At 44.3% G+C, this 26,604-nt stretch overlaps 1 pseudogene across 1 annotated transcript in view; it reads right to left on the reverse strand.

Annotated features, from left to right (window-relative positions):
- LOC307189580 (glycerol-3-phosphate phosphatase-like) overlaps positions 1 to 26,604 on the reverse strand; it is a 228,944-nt pseudogene that overhangs the window by 195,992 nt on the left and 6,348 nt on the right. The window contains exon 2 of the transcript XR_013831751.1: positions 11,854 to 11,954. The product of XR_013831751.1 is annotated as a glycerol-3-phosphate phosphatase-like (transcript). The remainder of the gene's footprint in view (positions 1 to 11,853; positions 11,955 to 26,604) is intronic.

A 26,604-nucleotide genomic window follows, 5' to 3' on the forward strand; every position in this document is an offset into this window, starting at 1 on the left:
AAGCATATTCTGGTCTGTATATCATTGTTAACTATGTGTCTCTGTAGGAGAACAATGCTCTGATGCTTCCTTATCAGCCCTCTTGCTGACATCACTCTAAACGTGTGTTATTTTTATAGGAAGAATAAAATACATTTTCTAAAAGAAGACTTTCCCCATTAAATCTCTCCACCTTTACATGCACTGGGCTTTGATCTTTCCCACAATGTTTATCACATTTTACTTTATAATTATCTTTGATTCAACATATGTTGAATCTCTCCTCTAGGCTAAGGGGTATCCTGAACTCTGTGTTTGTGTGTGTGTGCGTGTGCGTGTGTGTGTTGTAGGTATGTTTTAACTGAGGGGGCAAAAAAAAAAAAAAGAATTGAAATTAACAGTGTGAAAGGTCTTCAGATAGTAAAAGTCAAGGACGGTAGTGGATTGGGGAAAAGTAGGTGTTCCAGGCACACAAAGACCATAAACAAAAGAATAAAGGAGATGGTGATCGACTAAGTCAGAGGGAGCTAGGTGAAGGTGACTGAAGACCCAGAGAAATCTGACAGAGGCCCATAAAGGAGCAGGAAAAGAATACCATCTTAATTTGCAACTAACAGAGGCCCATGAGTATTGGAATGCTCGTAAATGTTCTCTACACTTTTTTATTTTAATTGACATAGAAATATGAGGCCTGCAGTTTTAGAATGTCTTAAGAATCAAGTTTATAGCATGCAAATGGTTTGCTTTAAAAAAAATTCTCGCACAGGAAATGTTAAGACACATTGACATAAAAAAATAAACATATTGGATTTGTGCAGATTTACATAAACAATTGCATGCTGACCACCAGTCTGCTGAACGGGAGCCCTGTTTTAGTTCCTGTTTCCTGGTGTTGAGTACTGGGACTCATTTAAAAAATAGGGCAAGTAAGGAGGGAAGGCAAGGAGAAAATACCCAGTGTGACCCTTGCTTGGCTGTCAGGCCTCAGCTGAGGGCTTGTGTCCCGGGATTCGGGATGACAGACAGCACCTGCTGAGCCACCTGATCCAGTAAAGTTAGGAGGGAACAGAGTCATTCTTTTATTCATCAAAGAACTAGAGATGGAGAAACAATAGTTACTAAGTATCACTGCTGTTTGAGACACATGCAACACGCACACTAACATGTGCTACATGTAAGTCTTCATTCACTTACAGTGAACAAAGCTGATAGGTCAATTCTTTGAATGTTTCCCATAACTACCCCGATGTAGTTATTACCCCAATGTATTACTTAGCCTCACATGGCTGACTTGTAAATCGACAGAGAGGAGTGTGTGTGTGTGGGGGGGTGTGGTTTCAGTGGCAGTATTAATTCGGTTTGTTTTAACAATGACACATTTTAACATCGATGGCCAGCCCCACCCAGAGGGAAACAGATCATGACACTGCTCTTCAAAGGACCAGAGTTATCAGCCTAATGTATAGAAAAGTGTGATGCACTGGACACGACAAATCACAACAATCACATGAATGCTGACAACACAGGCAGGGAACAAAGAACAGCGCTGTAACATGGACCATATGGCTTAATAACGAATAACACTTCTAAGTGTCTTTATTGTTGTTATTGTTTTAAATCTGGCTAACATTTGGCCTCTCTTATTATAACTGAAATGTTATCTATAGCTGCTATCTCCCCTGTATTTCAAAATGTTGTTTTTAAAGCAAGATAGGCATACATGAGAGACTCTTTCATATCTTACAGAGGGAAAGTTCAAATGTGAGAGTCTCCATAATAAAACCTACCCAGATATAATAAATGGGGCTGTCAGACGGATTCGCACTTGAGACACCAACTGGAGCTAATAGTACTCGATATGCAGATGCTTTCTGTCTCTTTCTCTTGGACAAGAAAAAGAACATTTAAATGGAATAATGATAAATTGGTATTAATAGGAAGAGGCTCTGCCACAGTGTGGCAAAGGGCTACACAGGTCAAGAGTCGGAGACACGTGTGAGAGATGGGGCCCTCACCTCTGTGCTGAAGGGTCTCAGGAATTTATTAGCTGAACTATTCACTCCGTCTCAAGACCACACAACACTATTTTTAAAAGCGAAAATAAAACCCTGAACTCTATTAAAGCTTCTGTGGGGTAGAGCCAAGGTGCCCCCCACAGGGCCCAGGACACCCTGTGATGTACACAATAGGTGTTTAGAAATGAAGGGCTTACTGGAGAATAAAAGTACGAACACAATGCTGGCAGAGGGGTAAAAAACAGAAGAGCAAGTCCTGACAATTCTTTATCCGGACGTCCGAGCTGACGCTGATACGTCGTTCTCAGCGGATTCCACTGTCCCTGGACGGGCTGCCTGCCTGCCTCCTGGGAATTTCATTCCATGGAACCGGCAAACAGTCACCTTCACATTTGTTTCCACTTAACCTACCCCCTTTACCCTTGCTCCACTCGCATGCAGGTACCCAACACTGGGGAGGAATGTGAAAAACTTCACTTAGCTTCTTTTCAGAAAAGAGAGAAAGAAAAACTAATGAAAGGAGCAAAGGGCAAAGGGTCGAATGGGGCATCTCCCTAAATGATGAGGCATCTCTTCCTAGAGGACACTTGGGGGACTCTTAGTAGGCGTCTCCCAGCGGTAATCAAACGCTCTCTGAAGTCCTTAGGACCTAGAGTCTGTAAACCTGGAACACAGCCTTTTATTATGCTTCTGAGAGTTTACTTTGGACAAGTTAACTCCATGGGGGGGAGGGGGGTTGAATTCACCTGAAAAACATAGTGCTGTAGTATCCAGTCTACACATGACTAAACTGAGCAGAGGTCAGGCATTCATTCACTCCCATATTCGTTACTAACAGAAGTCGGAAACCAGGAGATAGCCACAGAAAGCGAACCAAATATTTATCCATCAGGATTCTCTAAAGGGCTACACACCCAACTGTCAATCTTCCATGGAAATGGTCTGGATGATTCATGACGGTAGCTAGCCTCCAAATTATACCTGGCATATTACAGAATTTATCCCAAAAGAGCTTCTCCTTCTCTTTCTCAAGGTTTATCTCCTTAATAAAATGTAGGTCGGCTAATATTAAACACTGTCAAATCTAACCAGCCTCCAAATGCTCAGGCTAGGAGGCTTGGAAGGGTAACTGAGAGCTTTACTGTAACAGGGAGGCTGTGTCTGGGCTGTGAATTAACGGGGAGACTTCACTGGGTGGGGGGTCCCCTGCAACTGACCTACCAGATTTGCAAGTTACAGTCCTGCCAAGCTCAGGAAAGGAATCACTCAGGTGTGCTCACGGACTCCCGTGTTCCAGAATCCAGCTCCTTTCTAACTCAATGTTCTACCAAGATCGTTCCCTCATCAACTGATCCACCAAGGGGAGGAAAGGGAGCTATGTCCGTTCAAACTAAACCCAAGATATGGAGTGAAACCATTGATTAAATAGCCTGCCTCGGCACCTTTCCTCAAGTTCATCGTCCCCCATCCCAGGGCACCTCCCCTCTGCTATGCAGCTGTGGACCAGCCTCACCTTGCCCACCCTCTCTGGGGTGGATGATGTCCTGACTACAAATGCAAGAGCTGTTCTGTCCCCTCCTCTTTTCCTCTTCTAATGAACTTTGGATTGATTTCCCCTACACAAGGCAACTGGCTGCTTGATATAAAACAAAATGCACACGTCATCCTGCACAAAAGCCTGGGGCCCAGGGGTGGGGGTGGGGGGGAATCAGAGTTCCCTTTTAATATAAGGGCCTCTGAGTTTCCAGAGGTCTGGCCTCTCTGTAACACCAGGGTTTCCACAGGACCCAAGTACCTTGAGCCTCAGATCCCTTTGCTGTAAGATGGGAGTGGTAACAACACCATCCCCGCACTGGAGCTGCTTCCAGCACCACTGTGACTGGATTCAACTCCTGGCTGCAACATGGACTAGGTGTCTGACCTTGGACAAGGTGCACAAGCTTTCCAGCCTTATCTTTGCCGTGTGTAAAATGCACGATGGTAACACCTGCCTCGCTGGGTTACTGTGAGGATTAAATGACAAGGTTCAATTAAAGCACTTAGGATAGAACTTGTCACAGAGGAAGTGCCAAACACATGTTGGTTATTGTTACTTTTCCTCGAAATTCTGTAGAGCTCTAAGAAGACAATATGTGTGAAAGTGCCTTGTGAGCGCTGCACAAATGCAGGCCCTTAACATGTGATTGGTCCTCAGGTTCTTGAAAACGCAGGAAGACCTTTATTGTCACTGTTCCACCTGTGACTCGCTTCTCGCAAGTGGATACCAAGACAACTTTGAGAGAGAGTTCCCTGGAATTGAGAACAGAAAATGAAGGTCCTTGCTGCCACATGCCATCAACCAAAAGTACCACGGGCCCACCATCTTTGTGATTTCTTACCTGAACAAGAATTACTGCTATCCCCATTTCTTAGATAAAAGTCAAGACACAGAGAATATAGGCCTAAGGTAACCTAGTCACAGGTAAACTAATGATGCAGGTCAAGCATGTCTTCATCAAGCCCTTATTTTTTTTTCTCTGGGTGTTAAAAACAACTTCTTCCACGTTCCCATTCCCTTCCAGGTATCACTGTCACTTCCCTGGCCAGAGACTAACTGGGAAAGAATTTAGAATTGAAATACGCCAATTTATACTAAAAGGTGAGTGGCTAACTGCATTGCCGTTTTCCAGAAGTATTTCCATCCTAAAAAAGGAATGCAGACCAGGACAGTGCTGAACAAACAGGCTTCGACACTCAGAAGCTTTGTTAGTTTGAGGCAGAGGGTACCTTCAGGGCGACCAGCCATCCGAGTTTACAGGGGACTGAGAAGATTCCCAGCACACGGGGCTGTCAACACTGAAACCGGGATGGGCTGGTCCCCCCACTTTCCTGACCGACACTCCGTCCACTGACGAAGCCAGCCGTACCTGGGTGACCTGCAGAGGTAAAGACCTGCTTCTTTGTGGTCTGGCGCTCACACCTGCTGCTGAATCTGCCAGGGACATCTCCACACCCTCCTTCCCACACCACCTTCACCTACAAGTTCCTCCACATTCTTTGGAATACAATTCAGTAATAACTTCCTTGAAGTAACTTTTCCAGCCCACTCCACCCCCGGCGGAATGATTTTCCTTATGATATGTTTTCAGGACTTCCCTGTACTTTTCCTCCCTAACACCTAAACTGTAATAACAGCTTAGAGAAATCAATTTATTTGTTTGTGATTGCTTCACGTATGGCTTCCCCTCCAGAAAATAAGCTCTCAAGAACAGGGACAAAAAGAGGAAGCCCTCGGTCGACTATGGTATAGGCAGTTGGAGGAATCTGATTCTCTTGCTGACCCACGTCTGCCCAAGCCAAAGTAACGAAAGGAATCACGCTGGGCTTCTTTATGGGGAAGAGTTCCCAAGGTCAGATATGTACAATCTCCAAATCAGTAAATGAGACCATGAACCCCAGGGCTGCCCATGTGCCTCTCATCCCATCTGGGCTCCTGGGTGGCTCTCACCAGGGTGAGGGGAGATTCCAGGTGAATTGACTGCAATCCAGCTCTGCAAGCCTGGGGCTCCTCTGGCCCGAGGCGACCCTGCTCCCCAGAGCTGCTCCAGGCTACACGCCCAGGCTTTGCATAGGACTTCGCTGCATGTTGGTTGCCCACACCACAAAGGAAAGAATGAATTGATAAACTAATATGGAGGGTAGGTGGGTACAAAGAAAACTCCACTCCTCCACACCCCAGCTTAAATTTACATCTCCTTTAAAACATACCCTTTGACCTCCTCGCTTCCTTCCTAGGAATCTATTCAAAGAGAGGCAGAGAGAGCAAAGACTTTATTTTGTTTGGGACTCTATCTCCAGATGCAAGCATCTATTAGCAATTAACTAAATTATTTACACAGTATGATAACAACCTTGGATGAAACCCTTCAATATTTATGCCTGGGGGAAAAATGAGAACAAAAAGTGTTTACAGATGGTTGTTTGGGGTGGTGAGGTTGGCATAAATGTTTTATTCTTTATGCTTTTCTCAAATTATCGATAATATGCATGATAGATTCTATTTTTAAAGAATAAATGAAGGAATATGAAAACTGTAGAGTCCCTATTGATGCTTGGTTTTAGGCTATAGCAGTAGATGGATGTCCAGGGCAGCTATAAAAGGGTACAGCTAATTAGAGTCTCAAACCGTGACAGCCTCGCAATGTCCCTCAACTGTTGCCCCCCCAAAACCAGCCTCCTGGTGTCTTGCAGCTCAGACACAGCTTATCTCATCCACTGGGACAAGCTCCTTCCTCACCAAATCCCCCCTTCCCCTTCCCCTTCCCCACAAACACTTAAAGAAAAAATATACATATATCCCACAAAAAAAAACTGTCCGCCTCACAATTATTGAGGGGATGGGTCTTATCTACATCCAACTTGGCAAAGACAAAAAAGTGGCATGTGGGCGAGAGTGAAAATACAGGAGAAAGTGTTCTTCAAGGTAAGGTCAACACTCCTGCAACTCATTTGTCAAAGGACACATGGTAACTGACTTCAGGAAATACAGGAACTGGTTGAAAAGAAGAAAAGACTATTCATTTCCAGATTTTGCTAGGAAAGGTCATTTGAAAACCCATGAGCCAGAAGGAACAGGCGTATGTAAACAAGAGACTGAATTGTATTCTAGATTCATTCATTATTGCTGTTTATCTTAAGAATAACCCTCAGCCTCTTTGCAGCTCTCAGTATTTGTTTCTGAATATCCCAGGGAACAAAATGAACTAATAGTCTCTTTCTTCATTGCCAGATTAAGAAATCGAAGGGTTTTCTTTTTTTTTTTTAATAAAAATCTGTGAGGGCACAGAAAGCTTTGAAAATCTAATTTAGAGCCATTTAGACTTCAGGCTTTACAGCACTTATTTAATTAACATTTATTGGACACCTATTAGGCAGAGGGCACTCTAGAAGGATCAAAAGATGGTTAAGATACAGTCCCCACCCTCCAGGAATTTTGCGGTCCCGTAGGGCAACAGTCTGGTAGGACCACTGGGGCGTAGAGGGAAGAGGGTGGCCCGATGAGCTTGCAGAGACCCCCATCTCCACATCTGCCTCCCCTCCCACTCACACTGGTCCAGTTCTGTTACCACTCAAGGCCTTGGTTTTGTCAGCTGTAAAACAGAACTGAGAATCTATACCCTACCTCCTTTCATGGGACTGTGACGGGGGGCAAATGAGATTCTGAGTCACCTGAAAAAAGCTTACAGAGCTGTACAAATAGAAGACAGTAACATTATTTTTTCCCTTGTGGACGTCATCTTCCTCTCAGGATGCTTTTGAATGTAAGACTGTGTCGCACCGTGAAGAAGAGGATAAATGACATTTTTACCTGTGACTATTTTCCCTCCTGAATAGGTGTTGGTGTGTCCATCACCTTCTCTTTTATGAAAATGCCTTTTATTTTAAGAGTAAAGGAATTGACAAATCATCGACTTTGGTCCCTGGAGAAACTTCAACAAGGTGATTTAAGGAAGAAATTTTTGTGTCAGTTTCTTCTAAATGTCTCTTTCTGAAACTGAAAGGACTCAGTTCAAGGACATAACAGTGAAGTATTGACTGTTTACACAATTCAAAAATTGTTTGAAGATGGAGAAAAGTAGACTTATTAGTTCAGTGGCTTACTGAAATGCCTCAAACATTCTATTTCACCTTACCGAAATCTACAAGTTTAACTTTTTTCTTTGGGAACTTTGTGGTTGTTTTTAATAAAAATGTAGGATTGGGCTACATCAAGACAACCCAATTTCAACTTTTGTTTTTGGCTGGTCTGGTTTCTTTGTTTATGACTTGATTAGCATGTGGCTTGAGCTGATCAAGAAGAGATATGGCAATGTGAAAGGAAAACAGGGCTTTGGCCACGTCTTTTTATGGTTTGTATTCCTTCGCAGGACATTCTAAGCCCCAAACGTCAATCTCCCGTATCTCTCCGTCGTGGCCCCCATACAAACCCCACCACCAGCACCAACCCACCACTGGTCAGCAAATATGGCCGACGTTTTCTCTACCCCTGTGCATCGGCTTACTCTACCCTCTCTGCTTGTAACACCATTCTCCGCCACATCCACCTGTCAAAATCCTGTTGCAAGTCAAGGGCCAGCACAAATATCGCCTCCCCCATCTGGTCTTCCCAGATTACTCCAGATTATATGCCCTAATTTGTGTTCCCATCGCGCTTTCTCTGTAATTCTCTTATGAGTTATTGCATTCTGCCTAGTTTTAATTATTTTTTAATATGTGTAGCAGAGCGTCCTGCTGAAGATATAACCTATGTTTTGCTTTTCACTACTTTAGCAAGAGGGGACCTAGAGATTATTCCTGCTCATTCTCTGGGGAGTGACTCATCCTGGGATAGAGAAGGCATTTCCCTCAAGGGAAGGGGAGCAGTAGTTTTGTGGTTCTGAGGTCTAGGAACATCTTAGAGGCAAGTCATCTTAGAGGGCAATGGGGAGTGGATGGAGAGATTAGGAACCTCTAGTGTTTGGGGGTTGAAAAGAAAAGCAAGTGGAGTGAGTCCCCAGGACTGGAAAAAGGAAGGGTCTATGAGCCCAGCAGTATCTGAGTCCTGAACTTTCCTGGCAAAGGTCCTCTGAGGTGGGGAAGAGGACCGTGTAAAAACCCCAAAGAACTGGGCAGTGAGGCCTGTCAGCTAGAAACCCAATGAGGAGAAGAGGCCACAAGGTATAACGCTTAAGAAGTGGAATCATCTGGGAATGACCCTCCTGAAAAAAGCCACTCTCGCCTCTGCCAGCATTCAACAGTGGCACCATGTGGCAGCGAGAAGCCATGGCTGGGGCAGGAACAGTGGCAGACCACGAACAGACCCGGGGGTCTTGGCTACCTACAGTAGGTGTCAGGAGGGCCTCCTTCGTTGGAGTAGTTTTCGATGCTTTCAGGGGACAGTGGGACCCTTCAGAGGATGATACTGGAGAATGTCAGTGGGGAATGGAGGGAAAGGGCAAGAGACAATTTTAATATAATTGGAGAAATTAACAGATGATGGGAGAGTCTTAAGTCCCCTACTAAATTGCAAGCTCCTTGAGGACAGACACCATTTTCATCTCAGTGCTTTGGGTACCACAAGGCACTGAGTTGAGTACATTAAATAAAAATGTTTACTTTGCATGTATTTGAAGACCAAATAAATGAGACCGTGAACCCCAGAGAGATGAAACAACTGACTTACTTAACCATTTTCAGCATGGGCTCTCCCAAAACTTGCCCACTTGCTTGAAAGTGACTGTTGGGCATCTCCTTGGATGAGCACCAAAAGAAAAAGTGTCTAATCAAAATATTAGCTAGTTGGTCCACACTGACATTTTCCATGATCCTCTAGGATTTAACCTTCATAGAATTCTCTGGTGTTTACCCAGGACATAATTTTCATTTTTTTAAAACCTTCCCTGCAAAGTCATCCCTGACCTAGTAAAGGTATCAAAGCAGAACCCACTCAGACTGCCTCAGGTCACAGGCAAGACAGTCCCTGGATTTCTGGCACCGGCCATCCCTCACATATACTTGTGTCAGACTCAACAGCACTCCCTCTTTATAAGCCACACCGATACTTACATTGGTACACACGTCCACGTTCTTTCAGAGTTACTCTTCACCCAGGATGGCATCCTTTTAGGTCATAATCCCCTCCCTCATTCTGCACTGCATACACTATTCCTCCTTAACTCGTGGTCTCAAAACTATTTTCCAGTAGACGAGAGAAGTGGGGCTTGAAGTATAGAATAGATCGTCATCTCCTCTCTCATGATAAATAGCTGTTATGATCATTTATGGTTCCCATGTTCCAAAATCTAAAACTGCTTTACAGATGTTCTTTGCCTAGCTTCCCAACATCTGTGTAAGGAAGGCAGGGCGCAAAGTTACCAGCTCCATTTTGCAGATGAGAATAGTTACAGGAGGCCCGAGGGACAACAGCTTGACATTTTTAGGACGCTGTGATTATAGTTTATTAGCTTTCCTCATAACAGGCTGAAACAGCCGGTGAACAGCATGTGTCAATGTCCAGCCCGAGGTCCTTCTATAAAGTCAAAAAGAGCTGGAAACAGAACCCAAGATGTGGGGACTTCCTAGCTCAAGTTGCAGTCGCTATTTTCCTATGTTAAAGAGATATGTATAAATACACACACACACAGACCCAGAAACAAGAACACATGTCATTCAATGCAACGGAGTGATTCACTTTACTTTCAAGAAGCAAAGCAGCCCACTCTACCTCCCTGGCCCCCTTCATGACAGCTGACCTCAATCCAGTGGGCCACCCAAAAGACGTGGTCCCTAAGTAGGGACTATTTGTCTTTTGAGCTCCTAACGTCTCTAATGAGTATCAAGTAGGACTGCACTCCTGCTGCCTGTCATTGGAGTCTCTCCAAATAAGAATCAAGAGGAAAAAAAAAAAAAAGGTAATAGAGCATTACGCTGGGATTTCCACATCAACACTTCAGAGATAGTTAGACGTTCTCTCAATTTTTTCCTAAATGAGGTCTATTACCTCGAGGTATTTCCCGAGGTGCCAATATCTATTGCCTATGTGAGTACTGAGTACTTAAAAAAAGCCGGGGTTTGGGTTGCACTTAGCAGCTGGTTGGAAACTGCATTAACCTGTGTCCCCAGGTGAAAACAGCAAAGCTCCCTGGAAGCATTTGGGAAAAAGCCGCATATCTAATGATTTCACCCTTCCTTCCTTGGTGGGGACACTCATACCACACACCGACTTAAGAAGCATTTCCAGCGAGGCGTGGCCACCTCTGCCCACCCCACGTCCTAAACCTACCCAGGCTGGGACAGTTCTACGGAGCAGGCCCCGACACTCTCGTCTCCACAGGTTAGAGGCAGGGTCCCAGCTGCAGCCTTGAGAAAATGCCCAAGTCCTTTATTCCCTCCTTATTACTCTAATTGTAGATGTCGTGTTGCTGGTATTCAGCACGGCAATAAGGTTAAGTTCTGGGTCTATGACATTGCTTCCGAATCATCACTTTGGATTTGGAATTAAAGAAGCTATGTATTTCCTCCTTGATGTATTGCCTGCAGTTAGGGTGTATGCCACCAAGTGAGTGGGGATTCCTTTTGTTACCCCGTAATCTGAATAGCAGACTTACTTTAAGCATGTTACACCTGACATGAAAATATGAACATACAGGTCCACTCAAGAGTCCCACTTTCCAGCTGTTACTAGAGCTCTCCAGTGTAGCCACGTTGAGGAATAAGATGCTTTAAAAGGACTTAAATGCATAAAGTGATAACCCCCCAGGTATAATTTAGCTCCTTTTCACACTTCCTTAACCATTCTTGGTGATTTACTCTAATCTTAATTTATCTTCAGTTTCCATTAAAATGCTTATTTCCTGTCTTACCATAACATGTTCTCTTCTAATGAAATCATTTCTAGGAAAGAAATGCATCAAGCTATTTGGCCTCAAAGCCCTACGTGGTGCATGATGGCTACTGTCCGAGGCGTTCTCTGCCTCACCCACGGTCCCCCGCTACCCGCTCAGCTGTTGGAGAAAGTCAGTTTTGCCTGAGAGGATGGGCCCTGCCCTTCCTGCCAGGGGAGCTGTCACCTCCTGCAGGTGAGGAAGCAGAAGGACATGACCTTGCCTACATGTGACATTAGGAAAGTCTTCCTTTTTTTTTTTTTTAAATAATCAAAAGGAGGTACTTTTCTGCTCTCAGGTTGAACAGATTTTCTAAGAGAAGCCAACAGCGGTCCCCTGAAGCAAACATTTCAGAAGAGTTCCCCCTAGTTCTTTGTTAGTCGCAAAGCAAACGCCAGAGGTCAACTGCTTCTTCCTCTGGCGACCTCAGCGCACAGACGCTCTTGGCCGGCACTTACCCACAAGGCTTTGGGTGCGCGGGAGACTTCTGCGGTGGATCCTGTGAGCAGCCATCTTTGACTTTGCACAGGGGGGTGGTTTAAGAAGATTTCTATGTTACCTAAAAAAAAAAAAAAAAAAAAAACAGCTTCATAAATCTATTTATCCTTCTGTCAGGGAGAAAAACCTTCTGCTTCACAGCAGTCAGAGAGAAGCCCTATTTCAAGCGTACAGTGGGGACCCAGGAATGTGATGCTGGGTCGGCCCCAGGGACTCCCACGTTCCCACGGTGCCCACACATCATACTCATTCACCCCAGTCATGCACGGCCCGTGGAGCACAGAGGGACGTGTAAGAAATGCTCCCGGTCATGAGGAAAAAATCTGACACAGGAGAACCCAGGTTTCATACGATACAAACAACTGAGACACAAAATTATGCTGCGGAAATGTCCTTAATCCATTAAGATATTCGGCATCTTGGCAAAATGGCAGGGAGGGAAGGTCTCTAAGTGTCCTTGCTGTGCTGTCTGGTATTCCATTAGAAAGCAAAGATTGATTAGAGTCCTTTGTGTGAAAGAGATTGACATGGGGAAAAAAATAAAACAAAATAAAAGGGACTTCCCAGGGTCCTGTGATAAAAATGCTGTTGATTCCCTGTGAAAAACTGTTAAACTTAAGAGCCGAAAATGTTTCCCTCTGATTAGAAAAGATAATGCGTTCAGCTCCCTCTTCTGCCTCACCCTATGGCCGCCAGGCAGGGTGGGGATCTGGGGACAACGCGGTGGCCAGGCAGAGCTGGACCTGGGCTTCAGGAGTCCGTGGAAGGAGATCTGACTTTGTCTTAAAGGGAAAAACTGTCCCGCAGAACAAGGTCAAATTCTCCCTGTCGTCCTTAGACATCTGCCCCATGGACGAATGATGTTCTACCCTCAGGTGTGGCCCTAAAGCATCGCTCTGGCCAGAAATGACATGAGAGAAGAGGGAGGGAACGAGACACATGGAAAGCACCAGGGTCTAATCTGAGGACTCACAGATTTCCAAAAATAAATCCACTGTCCACCCCAGATCGTGGAAGGGCTCTCAGTTAGAAAACTGACACAATTTAGCTACTTCTCACCAAACAGCAGTAATGCAAGCATAGAGGTTTGCAAAATAAGTGTGAACAGACTCCTGGCTTCTTCTCTTGGAAACTTCTCTTTATCCAAGGGAATGCCAAGCACTCCTGAAGGCAGCCTGCTGATTTCCTCCTCTCTTCATGATTCTTTTTCTTTTTCCCTCTCCTTTTTCAATTTTTCTTCTACTCTTCTCCCAATTCCCCTCTAAGATTTGAGCCTCAGAGCCAGGAGAGGAGTCTGATAAGGTTTAGGAAGAAAACCTTTCCAATCTCTGGTCCTGGCCATGGAGCCTGAAGAATTTTTGAGGCATTAAGTCATTAACCTCTCAGCACCTTTGAGTGTTTAGAGACACGTGCTACCGTTATCTCCCATTTTATAGCAGGCACAACAGAGGCAAACCACAGTTTAAAGACTTGCCCAAAATATCGGAGTCAATAAACTAGCGAGAGACGCACACACCCTTCCACACTCACTACTCACTTCTAATCAACTCATTTATTGTCAAACGCTCACTTGCTTTTAGTTTTAATCCCCATGCCATTAACATGGGAGCCTGGAACATGCTGACTTTGTAACAGCTGGCAGAACCACAATCATTTAGGATGGAAAGTAAACAGCATCTTATCCTCAGAAGGGGAGACAGGAGGTCAGCGGAGAGGGAAACCGCAGTCGTGAACCGGCCAGCGTGAGGCGGGCTGAATGCAGGGGCTCTCGCCGATGGGGCTGCAGGGCACAGTCTAGGGCTGTGGTCTGAGATGCTCTGACTGATCTTTACATGATCTCCATTGTCCAGGTCATCTCCTGGTACCAACGAGGGAGGTGTTGCTCAGATCCCAAGTCCTTAACTGTTCCTCATTTTGCCATCGGGCAAACTCCCCTATGCCTCCTCTTAAACACCTATCTCCTATATTCCAAATTCTGGCCAAAGCTAACGCTTCATTGGGCAGGGGCGGTGGAGGGGGGGCGAAGAATGCAACCAAGAAAAGACAGGATTTGGAGTTAGGCAGACCTGTCTGCAACTTCTGATTCCACCACTCACTGTAGCTATACAGCTAGAGGGCAAGTCACGTGGACTCTCAAAGACTCACTTCCCTGCCTGCCATGTGGGGATAACAACGCCTAGCACAGAAAACCGCCCTATAGAAGAAAGGCTGAAAGGCGTGTGTATAGTGGCTACCACATGCCCGGCACAGTCCAGGGACTCAGAGTTCCTTTTTATTTTCTAGCTTGCATTGAAAACTCAAACATGATTAATTTTATCCAATGTCCCTGATACTTTATCTTGTTAACAGCTAAGAAACAGTATTCTACAAAAATAAAATTACAGAAAAGGAAGGAAGGATGGAAGGAAGGAAAGAAGGAAGGAAGGGAGGAAGGGAGGGAGGGAGGGAGGAAGGGAGGGAGGGAGGGAGGGAGGGAGGGAGGGAGGGAGGAAGGAAGGAAGGAAGGAAGGAAGGAAGGAAGGAAGGAAGGAAGGAAGGAAGGAAGGAGGGAGAAAGCTGCCAACCAGTACAGCCTCGAGCAGCAAAGCATGCTAGGATTGGGTGTGGAGTATGAAAACAGAGCTGGAAATCTTGTTTCCTAATACATGCTACCTCGGTGACCTTGGGCAAGGTACTTACCTTCTCTTTGGCTTTCTTCTCTTTAAAATAGCTTTATAATAATAATGCCTACCTCATAAGATTATTTTGAGCATTCAATGTAATAACAGACACAAAGGCATCTAGCACAGTATCTGGCACTTGACAAATGCAAAAAAAAAAAAAAGTGCTGATTGAATTTAAATGTCAATTCTAAGATTATTCACATAAGCCCTCCTAGGGAGGATAACTCAGTTTCCTCACCCGAAATAATCAGAAGAGCCGTGCTAGCTCAGAGCGTGCAGTGCAGAATGTCCTAGAGGGACATGAAAGCCTCACTGTATAGTTACAAAGTTAAGTTGTTCTTATTAAAATAAGCTTACCAGACTGCATGGGGACAGAATCAAATCCAATCCACCTACAGCAGGGCAAGAAGCAATGAGCCTGCTCCTCAGCAAGAAACGATAAATAATTCAACAAGATGGAGATGTTGAGAGTCTTCCAATTTTTCTTCTGCTGGTGACGAATCCTGCTCACATTTCCCCAAACAGTAACAGAATATAATCTCACAAACTGAGGGGGAAACAGAGCATGCTGGAAATGCAAGGACGTATGACAATTCTTTTCCTAATATCAGTCTTTGGTGATCTCTTCCTTGATTTGAATTCCTTTAGCGTTGGGTTTACAATCTGCACAACATCATTACTGAATGAATTAGCCAACACCTTGGAATGATTCTCTTTCTACCTTGAAATCGTTCTCTTAACAAGTATAATGGTTACCATTTATTGAGCACTTACTCTGTGCCAGGCATCATTTTACCATTTCATTGTCACAGCAATCCTCTAAATCAGTGCTATCATTATGCTCATTTCAAGGGTAAGGACCGAGATCCAGAAACGTTAAGCAGCTTGTCCAGTGTCACACGGCTAACAGTGACACAGCGAAGATTTGAATCCAGACAGTCTGATTCCAGGGCACAGACGCTTCATCCTTGTCTGGTGCATATTCCCAGGGCACATGCATCTCGAGGACCAAGGGTGCGCCTTCCACCAAATTTGCTTCCCCATACTTCCTACAATAGCTCTGAGAATTAAAAGGTGCCGAGTAGATGACTGGAAAATCGAATGCCAAAAGCACATTCGGAGGCCTCCACTAAAAGACTTCGCACGCACAAATCACCATCTAGGACCACTGCATACAACTACACTGGCTGCGCCCTGCACAACCCCAGGGGGCGCCCTTCACAAAGACTGCAATACAAAGGAGCCTGCTAGAACCAGGAGCCATGTGTCTCTCGCCATTTCAAGCCAGAACCACTTCCCAAGCCCTCTTCAGTGCCCTCTGGCCCAGACGCATCCCCGCTACCAAACAGGAACATTTAGATTTCTGGAAGTAAGCAGTGGTGTTGCGTACATCTTTTATATCTCAATGCTTTGCACGCAGAAGACACTTGATGAATATGTACTGCAGAAAACACAAAAGGAACTTCTGGCTACTTCTCATTTTCTAGATCAGAAAATAAGTTGAAGCTCTGAATGTGTCCTCCTGTGATCAAACACAAACACTATAGTGATCAGGAACACTTGATCATGGAATTATTTTTATTCACATCAAACTTACCTAATTAGGTCGTAATACTCGGTACCAGTACAAATGAGAGCTTTACATCAGGACCACAGGTACACAACCCACTGTAGTGTGGAGTGGTGGGCCAGCACGTCTAGCGGGTAGGGACACAGGAAGGTTAGGTCACGTTGCATTACTGGCCAAAGCCTCTTCAGCATAACCACAGAGATCAGGATTCCCCCAAATACCAACTTAACTCTGTGGGTCAGGGTAGCCCAGATGTGGGACTACCCCTGCGTAGACTTTAGGTCGTACCTGAGTGGTTTAAAAACACAGATGCACATGATAGGAAAATTTGCATCTCCTTGGTTGCCTTTTAATAATTCTGATTAAATCAAGTGGGAAATCCGCTTTTACAACTTCTCCACCACTTGTTAATCAACTTTTTTTTTAACAAAAAATAAATAAAATAAAAAAACAGCAGGGCTCAACTTCAGAGCTTTCAGCACTCAAGTGAATCTGGCGAGAATTTAATAACGTTCTTTTTGTTAATAGTTCCCTTCTATGTTGGCCAATGATACTGGTTACCAATATACGATAGTGCTATAAAGGTTTTAAATAAATGTACTTAAGTTTAAAACATTAGTTGATTTAAAGAAAATATAGCTGTACATAGCTATGGGGAAAAAATGTGAAAGTGGCAAATTAATGAATGAAGATGGGGAATCACAGCCAACAGCCTGTGAAGACAGAAGATGTTAATCCAGGTGACCCAAGGAGCTATGCAGAGTGGAGGAAGAGACAGGGAAGCCTGGAGGATTAGTGACATAAACAACTGCCTAACGTCCTGCAGGTGAAATCTGGGCTCCTGGGTCAAGTGATTACAGGAGGGACAACTACAGAGTGTGAGCATTACCTGCAAACCTCGGGGGAGACAAGAGCTTCAGGTGCCCCAAGAGATGGCAGGAAAGTGGGGGAAAGATCGAATGTCTCGAGAAGTATAAAAACCCAGGGGCTCAGTTTCAGACAAGCACAGTGGAAGGTAATAAACACACAGAGGAAAAAGCCCCAGGGCACCATCGCAAGACCACTGAACTGGGAACCAAGAGGACTTATTTTAGTTCCAACCATGCTGTCTCTAACTGTGTGGCCAAGGCAGACCCCCTTTCTGGGCCTCAGTTTCTTCAACTGTGAAACATTCCCACCCCCGCCAGTACCTCCATCCTCTGGCTCTGTGTCCTTCCATAAGTACACGACCAACATTTCCAATCTGGTATCAGGAGACACCGTTTAAAAGAGACAATATATTTGCTTTGAGAATACTCTCTCTTCCCCAAACAACCTCCCCCTGATGCGTGTACACACACACACACACACACACACACACAATCACATTTAGAGTTATAATCATTTGACTGTTAATATAATCACTGGCAAATGTCGGTCATAAATACTCAGTGCTAACGGTGTCGGATTTCCTGGTGGGCGTTGAGGAATGCGCCTGGTGGGTGGTGGAGGGGAGCCACTTTTCCAGGGAAGTTCAGAAGGATTCACCACCCACCTATACCTCCGTGGCCTTTCAAACAACACCAACACTCTCTTCTGGCCGGACTGGACAAGTCCCACTTTCCTTCAACTGGGATTTACCACTCACTATAGCCTCTTGGCAAAAGTACTCCGACTTGTAATGTTGGGAGATGCACAAGGCACAAAAAAATCGTAACACTTCTCTCTTGGGAATTAAGAAAGGATAGGCTTCTGTCATGGTAAATTGAGGTTTCGATATTGCTTTCGTGAGACCCAACCAGAATCCCCCCTCTGCTTATTGCCCACTGCAGGGCTATTGCACTGCCATGAGGTGTTGAAATGGCAAACTAGAAAGGAAGCAGCCTAAAAATAAAACCAAACGACCACAAGGATTTACTGGGCATCTACTATCAACTGTGCACAGAGGGAAAAAATACGGTTCCTGGAATCAAGATGCTTGTAACTGGGCCGAAGAGTAAAGGCTAATAAATACAGAACAATGAAAGAGAGAAATGGTACACGACTGAGCACAAAATTAGGTGACTTCCATTGAAGACAACCTTCACTTTCACTGCTTGCCCCCTCAGCCATTCTCCACATCTCGGGCACAGTCACTGTTCCAAATCATAAGTCTAACCGTGTTACTTCCTGTTTAAAGCATTTCAGCAGCTCCTCCTCCAGATGAAGTCCATATTCCTCACCTTGGTTTTAAAGGCCATTCAGGATTGGGCCTCTGCTTACCCTTGAGGTCTCGTTTCTCACCACTCTCCTTCTTCCCCGGCCCTCCATCTGTGCCTGGAAGTTTGCACGGCTCCCAAAACATTCGGGGATTAGACATCACTCCCTGTGCTTTGTTCCTTTCCCAGCATGCCTCTCTACTCACGCTGCTCTCTCTGCCTGGAATATGTACACACACACACTCATCTTGCTGACCACTGCCCGTCCTTCAAGTCTTAGCTCAAACATCACTTACCCATGGGGGCCTCTCCCACTGTTCCCACAGCCTCCGGTCCTCCTACAACACAGGATTTACTGTGCCATATTGTATTTGTTTAACTGGCTATTGCCACCATTCTGCTTTAAAATCTACAAGGCCAGGAACCATGATTGTCTTAATCAACACGGTAATCCCTCCTCTTAGCACAATGCACATTTTAGGACTTCCCTGGCAGTCCAGTGGTTAAGACTCTGTGCTTCTAATGCAAGGGGGAGCGGGTTCAATCTCTGGTCGGGGAACTAAGATCCCACATGCCGTGTGGCACAGCCAAAAAAAAAAAAAGAAAGAAAGAATGCACATTTTAAGTGTTCATTCAATATGTTTAAATGAATGAACGTGCGCCCTTGATAGTTAGAGAAAATGAAGATTAATAAGGACCAGAATGCAAAGAAGGGAAGACGGCACGGAAAAGGTACTACTTAACTTGGACCTTATGGGTGCGTAGGATTTTGGACAGGGAGAAAGGAGATTAAATTATGGTCAACAGTATAGGTGAACCGCTTTGAACTATATCCAACACATGGAGGGTGTTCAACTAATTGTCAACTAATGAATTAAAACAATGAGTAAACAAATGGCTGTCTTGATGAAAGGAACAAAAAATAACATGAATTAAAGTGTTTTTCTGAAAACATGAAACGAGTGCCCTTTATCAACATCCCCAAACATATGGTAACAGAGTATGTGAACGGAGGTGGAAGAGTTATCAAGAGATCACAAATAACCAGCACTTGCCATGTCCCATGTCATTTCTGACATCCTCCAACCCTACTCCACCTGGATGTTTTGTTGTTATTTCTAAGAGGTCCAGGAATCTAGAAAAATGTCTCCCAGTTGCCTTTGGACTTTAACTGTATACGTTCGATGAGGTTTTTTCCCACAATGCTCGCCTTAAAACAAAAAGAAATGCAGTCTTTCTAGCAAAAGTATACCCAGCACAGACGACACTGACAGTTACTTCAAAGCCAATCTCAAGACCGTGTGTCAGATGTGACAGGTTCTGAGCTCTACCCTCTTCTCGAGTGCTGTGGATTATCCTGGAATTTTTTATTTGGTTTGCAGTTCTCCTGACTGCAAGTCTTGATTAATAGGGAACATGAAGCCCTGTTTAGAAAAATTCAATACATTATGCTCTCGTCTAATACCTCCTGAGCAACTCTTTTGCAAACCCACATTGCGGTGTTCACGTTGACTCTCTCCTCTGAGGGTCTGAGGGGCCAGGAGGCGGGGGACGTGAAGAGAAAGAAACCAGTTTCTTGGCCGTTTCTCAACAATAGCTCCAGCTCCCCAACCCCTCCAAAAAAAAAAAATCTTTTACATAGTTGCTCTAACCAAGAAAATATGCACAGCTTCCTGACAGATTGGATAATGTGGAGATTTGAGAAAATTGTGCAATTCGCCTTATTTTCATTTCACCCCCTAAATGCTTTCGGTGCAAGTACAACTTCCATCCACACATAATAGTAGTTTCATTTTCTTAAACTGACAAGTGGGGTCAGGGAGCAGTAGTCGAGCAGGGGCACTTTTTTTTTTTAAGGCAGGGGACATCACAATGACGCCCAATCTTGTTTGGGGCTGCCTCTCTTGGTCACTGCTCAATTGCAGTCCGATCTCTCTCAGCAGAAGCTCCAGCTGACCCAGCTTCATTGAGATTAGATATTCCTGGACAACACGAGGAAACCTTCCAACTTGCACGTTGGAGAATCAGAAGGAACCAGAATCCTAGCTCATGGTTGCCAAGAAACTCTATATGATGCAGGTGCAAATCATTTTTCCCCCTCTTTTAAATTCAGACTCATTAAAATATGTATTTTGCAAGGGGATTAAATTCAAACATCTGGGAAAGGGGGAAAAGAATATCCACAACTCTCAAAATACTTTTTTTACTTGGTTTCAGATTTTGATTGTCTCGTTTCTTTTAGGTTGTGGCTAAGAGGCTGCTTGCTGGTGGGATGACAGAAAAGGGCAAGGAGAGAGTTAGAAAATGACTTCCAAGGGCCCCCGACTTCATCAGCAGCCATAATTGTGGGAAAGTAACCCGAAGATGCCAAACAACAGGAAATTACCAGAAGAATCTGTCAGCACAATCAGCTGCTATTTTCATTGTTCTTTGGCAAATTTATACACAGTCGGGAACACCTGGGCTGGCCTGCAGCCCAGGTTTGACTAATTGCCAGGGGAGAGGAGTCGTCATTTGTCTTCGGAGGGATTTCCTCCGTTCGCTCCTCAAAACATGTGGTTTCACTTTTCCCCTCTCTCTGCAGGAAATGGCAGGACAGTGAGACGCAAAATAAATGAGTTCACTTCCAAGAGGTTGCCTCCTAAGAGGCCACTCCAAAAATAACTGTCTTGTGAGAGGTTGTTAATAACCAAGATTCTATATACTGTCCTCAGAAAACAACATTTCAAAGGCACAATGATTTCCACCCCCAGCCCCTTTCCTTCCAAACGCAGTGCACATTAAAAATAAAAGCCATGGGAGACTAGAGAAGTAATCAAGTGCTCCGTCTTCTGGAGTTTGCAAAGCCCCTCTCCTTGGAGTATAACTGCACCCAAAGCCTCGTCCCTGACAAGTGAAAGGTGAAACTGGAATAGGAAGGGATGTCAGCCTCCCTTGGTCTTCCTTGCTGCCCATCACCCACTTCCCTCTGACACCCGGCATCTCAGCCTCCCAGTGGTGACCCAGGGAGATTCCTCTAAGGCATGGACTGAGCCCTGCTCACCTTGGCGGCCCTGTGCCTGGCAAGGGGATGCTGCTAGGTCGGTATTGGTTGAATGAAGAGTACTCAGGGGGTTGCACGAATCACCTGCTTTGTGGCAAGCTTCCTAGGAGTGGGTGTAGCTATTTTTAAATTTCTTGAACTTCAAGAGATCACCTTTTTACGAGAACCACCTGCCAGAGAGACAGCCTTCTCCCCTAACCTCTCTCCATATTTTTATAGGTTAACATACCACTACACACACACACACACGCAACTTCTACCTCATACCCCTCACTTTATTACAAGCTCTGGCCAAGATATCCTACTTGGGTAGCAAAGTCATCTTTTATATTCCTTCTTGAAGCCAATAGAGCTTTCTAACTTAATTGCCTAGTATTTTAAATGTGCTGATTGGGAAATGTCACAGTGACAGTATGTTTCGCATTGAAATGTACATCCGCCTTTGGTATAGTTTCACCTGCGTTGTGTTCAACCTCTCCAGTGATTTAGGGGTTCTGGCATCACGTCAGCAAAGAATCAACTGCTTTTCCTTTCTTCCCTTCTTTCTTTTTTAAGGCATTTAGAGCATGCGGCAGATCATTACTACCCTCAGTGAAGCCAGCAACATTTGGGTTTGATTTGGTTTCAGCCGCAGACCCCTTTCTCAAAGTCGAGCGGCACTGTAATTCTAAACTGACCCACCTTTCCCCTAGCAAAGGTGAAAAAATGTTATGGAGCGTTTTACAACCCACAGCCCATCATTTATGCCGAAACACTGGGAGAGTTCAGACTTGGCTTATTTTCGCTAACTCAGAGCTGTTTTGACATGTTTATTTGTTTAATTTGTTTATTTTGACTAGCTCTGATTATAATTGGCAGCAGTGTGTAGCATTAACATTAGACAGTGTCTTAGACTTGTCTGTTACAATAATGCAGAAAGAATGTGAAGGAAAATCTACCCACTGCATAACAATGGCAGGCATGCAGGAAAACTATCAGAGATTTCTTCCACAAAAAGAAACGCAACCTCAGTTTTCAATGTTGTTTAAAAATTTACCCAACTGTGCAAACGATACTTGAACACTAATTATTTCCTTTATTCAATGAATCTGCTCCTCTGCTAAGATACTTGTACAACAGTTACTAAACGTGGAATTTAAAATAATCTAACCTTGGAATGTATTTTTTGAGATTTTTTAAATTCTTCTCTGGGCTCTTTACAAATCAAGGTACAATAATTACTCGGTAACACTGCACTGATGTTGGGAGGTTCACATGGTATCCAATGCAGTTTGTGGTTGCAAATGTACTTTCTGAATTCTTTGACTCAAAATCCCTGAACAATGAGATCTGTACCGCAAACAGACAAGTTCATCTGAATTAGGTAATTTCCCCTGGATTTCTGTCATGTTTGCCAAAACGATGGTCTATCACCTTAGCTTTCTTCTTGGTGCTTGCAAGGGTCTACATAAAGTCTGTTTCACAGGGTTGATCCACACTCCATATATATAAAAACGATATAATCCATTTTTAAAGGAAAAAAAAATCTGTGTTCATTGTTCAGCCAGACCACACATGGAAGTCCCGGTGTCCTTTACAAGCATTAGTCCTAAGCCAGTTAACGCTGTCCTGTTCCCCCAGCCTCATCCCTTGCCCTGGAGCTGAAAACTGTTTGTGCTCCTAGATGTGTCTGAAGGGGCATCTGGCCACAGCTCCTTAAACAGGAAAATAAGAAATCCGTTCATCTACATATTCTACTGGCAATTGTGCACCGAGCACAAACATGGTTTGCGCACATTTATTATCCCATAAATATTTTCCCCGTGCGCAGTATGGTATATTGCTGTGTGTGATCCTGACATGGAACGCCATATGTGCTCTGAGATGGGGGCCAAGTTCAGGTTGCCGAATCTGCGCCAAGCAGCCCAGAGGTCTCTGCTATGGAATATTTGCTCTAAGAAGCCTGGAGTCTCTGGACAATTGATCCCTCAGCTTCTATTTCCCTTTAGCTTAAATCAGACTTCTCTGGGGCAAGGAAACCTACCCTAAAAGCACAGGAACGGCCAGTTACAACGCGCTTTCCCTGAGGAGTTCCCTGTTGGGCTGTGTTTGAGGAACCAGCTCATGCTGTTGAAGGGAACTGGGAAGTCAGATTTCTCTTAGGAGGCACCAGAGTGTTCTTTTTAGGAGACTGAAAATGTTATTATTTTCCCCCCCAACTTCAATGACAGATAAAGGAATAGTGCAGGGCACAGGCTATGAGATCAGGCATCAGAATCAGTTCAAAAAATAAAATATGGATATAAACATCCAACTTGCTAAGAGACTCGATCTTAATTCTTCCCACCACAAAAAAGAACTGATAATTATGTGATGTGATAGAGGTGTTAGCTAACGCTCCAACGGCAATCATACTGCAATACATGAATGTGTCAGATCAACATGTTGTATGCCCTAAACTTACGCAATGTTGTATGTCAAATATATTTCAATTAAAAAAGAAACGGAGAAACAGCAAGGCAAAGTTCTGCCTTTCCCGAACTGCATTCTGAGTTTTCCAAGAGGAGAACAGAGGGGGATACAGGAAGGACAGAAATCCCAGATTTCTGAAGCACCCACCACACTCTCAGACACAGTCCCCACCCCCCATGTGCCTCTCCACTATGCTGAACCCTTGTGGGATGAGGTGCCACCCAGCCAAGCCTCTGGAAGAATGGGATTCAGGGGAAGAGAGAAGAGGGGTCAAGGAACAGGTAAATATCAAACGCACACAGTTCTCCAATATTTGTCGACGATACAGCCCAGGGGTACATAATGGAGATCAGAACACGGTCGTTCCTGCTTCTCCGGTTTGATGTATCAGCAAGTCTGACAATGAAGAGCCACCGTCTGGACGGAGAACTCGGAGAGCCTGCATCAAGGGGAGACTCAACCAGGGGCTCCCCACTTCAGGAGAACGGATAACAAGCATTGAAAAAGGAAGGGTTGGCTTTCCCTGGCGGCGCAGTGGTTGAGAGTCCGCCTGCCGATGCAGGGGACACGGGTTCGTGCCCCGGTCCGGGAAGATCCCACGTGCCGCGGAGCGGCTGGGCCCGTGAGCCATAGCCGCTGAGCCTGCGCGTCCGGAGCCTGTGCTCCGTAATGGGAGAGGCCACAACAGTGAGAGGCCCGCGTACGGCAAAAAAAAAAAAAAAGGGAAGGGTTTACAATGTAACATTCACTTAGCTACTTGATTCAAAGAACTAAAACGCCTAACTCCCCACCACTGCCGCCACCCCAAGTACTGGGTTAACCGGTACTTCACCATATATCATGTTTTGCCCTGTCTGCCAACATCTTAGGAGAATCAGCCAGGACATAAAGATTTCAACCTCACACCCAGAGGCAGAGGCAAGAGTGGGAGATTCTTCCAAGTAGTTACGGATGTTTAGTCAAGAAAAAAACCGAAACGGCCCAAGATTTGTAACAAGGAATAACAAAAGAAAGTCCCCTTCCACTTTTTAAAAATTTACCGTCACCATACTTGTCACCAGTGTTAACGGAAGGGTAACGGGCGAGTCAGATATTCTATCTCTGATTTCCACTCTGCCCCCATTTTACTGGGTTATGTAAGACCAAGCACTTGCCCTACCTGTTCTTTATTTTCTCCGGTAGTTCAGTTGCTCAAATTACTTCAAGCTTCTCGGAAGAGAAATGTGTCATGCAGACAAAGTGCTATTCTTACTACCTATCTCAAAGGGAGCACTTAAATTTGTTAATATGAAGTGGGTTGACTTTCTTTTTGGTTAAACTAAGTAATGAAGCATGGGCTTCATAAGTGTTTTTAAGCTCCTTAGATATAGACGTTATATAAATACAAAGCAATATTGAAATGAAACTTCTTTAGGGTGTTTGCCAAGGGACCCAGTGTTAGGAATATCTTACAGGAGAAGATTAAATGAGGGATAGTGTAATGAAGTCTTACTGCTGGAGGTTCCAATAGGGCCAGTTCCAAATCCCACTGGATGTCTGGGTGATTTAGAATACAGAGAGCAACCAAAAGTGGCGAACTTGAAGAAGACTTTTAAAACCATTTCACTGTCTGCCAGTGTAGTTCTATGGCTTGGGAGATTTCCCAAACGCATTACACTGAAAATTATCAAGACGTAATCAAAGAATCCTTCAGAATGGTAATACCTTATATATTTTCACCTTAAAAAAAGTATCCCCTCTTCTAATCATCAGGTAAAAACCTCTTACTATGAGAAATCAGATTCCTTCACTTAAGCACAAGTTCTTTGAGTTCTTGAGTCATTTTAAGATACACAAAAGTTGTATCCAAGAGAAATAAACAATTCTCCTGGTAGAAGGAAAATAGCAAACACACACTGGCAAGGACTGTGAATGTTAAAGGGCTTGCTCCGGAACTCAGAGGATGGAGTCACCCTACAGTTTTCCCTTTGCCAAACTCCAGCCCTAAAATCTTCCCCACTCTCTACCTATCCCCTGCCACGCAGACAGCCAAGGAAGGTAATGAGACATTATGATGCTTTTTCTGATATGTTCTGTTGTCATATGTTCTGTTGTCACTTTCTAAAGAAAGTTGAGAATAGCGATGAAGCTAACAAAGAAAATAAAGATATACTTAATAAAGCATCTTATAAACATAAATATAATATCTTATAAAATATTTTAAAAGAAAAATAACTGTCAAGCTAAAAAGTAAAACGAACACTAGATTGGGAGACCAGAAACCTGACTTGCACCCCAAGCTTTTAGCACCTTACAGGTGGCCATAGATAAGTCACTTTAATACTTTCTGGGCTAAAACATCTGCACCTGGTAGATTAGGACTACTGATCATGCCCTCCCTACCTCACAATTGCTATGTGGAGCAAAGCAGGTAGTGGACATGACCGTGCTTTGAAATATGTGAAGTCTTGTACGTGTATATAGTTTTATTTTTCCCAAGGGTTGAAGCCAACAAAAACAATTCAACGAGCAAGTCGGAACTTGCAATTGGTCTGAGAAACTCAGTGTACATCCATACCCTGACCTCAATGTTGCTAGACGTGAAATGAAGATGTTTTGGCAGCTAAACATTCAGGAAATCTAAAATGCTGCAAACATGACAGATGGGCATACACAGGCTTTGAAATAGAAAAATGGTTTCTTGTTTTAGCCAAGAGCAGAAGCAACTGCTGTCACCTCTCAAGAGAAGGTCCCTCTCCCCTCTTTCCAATGTCCTGTTAGCCAAGAACCATCCTCTCTTGTATATAAGGCTACATCAGTACAATACA

The sequence above is a fragment of the Stenella coeruleoalba genome (genome assembly GCF_951394435.1).
Source record: "Stenella coeruleoalba genome assembly, chromosome: 7".
Classification (NCBI taxonomy): domain Eukaryota; kingdom Metazoa; phylum Chordata; class Mammalia; order Artiodactyla; family Delphinidae; genus Stenella; species Stenella coeruleoalba.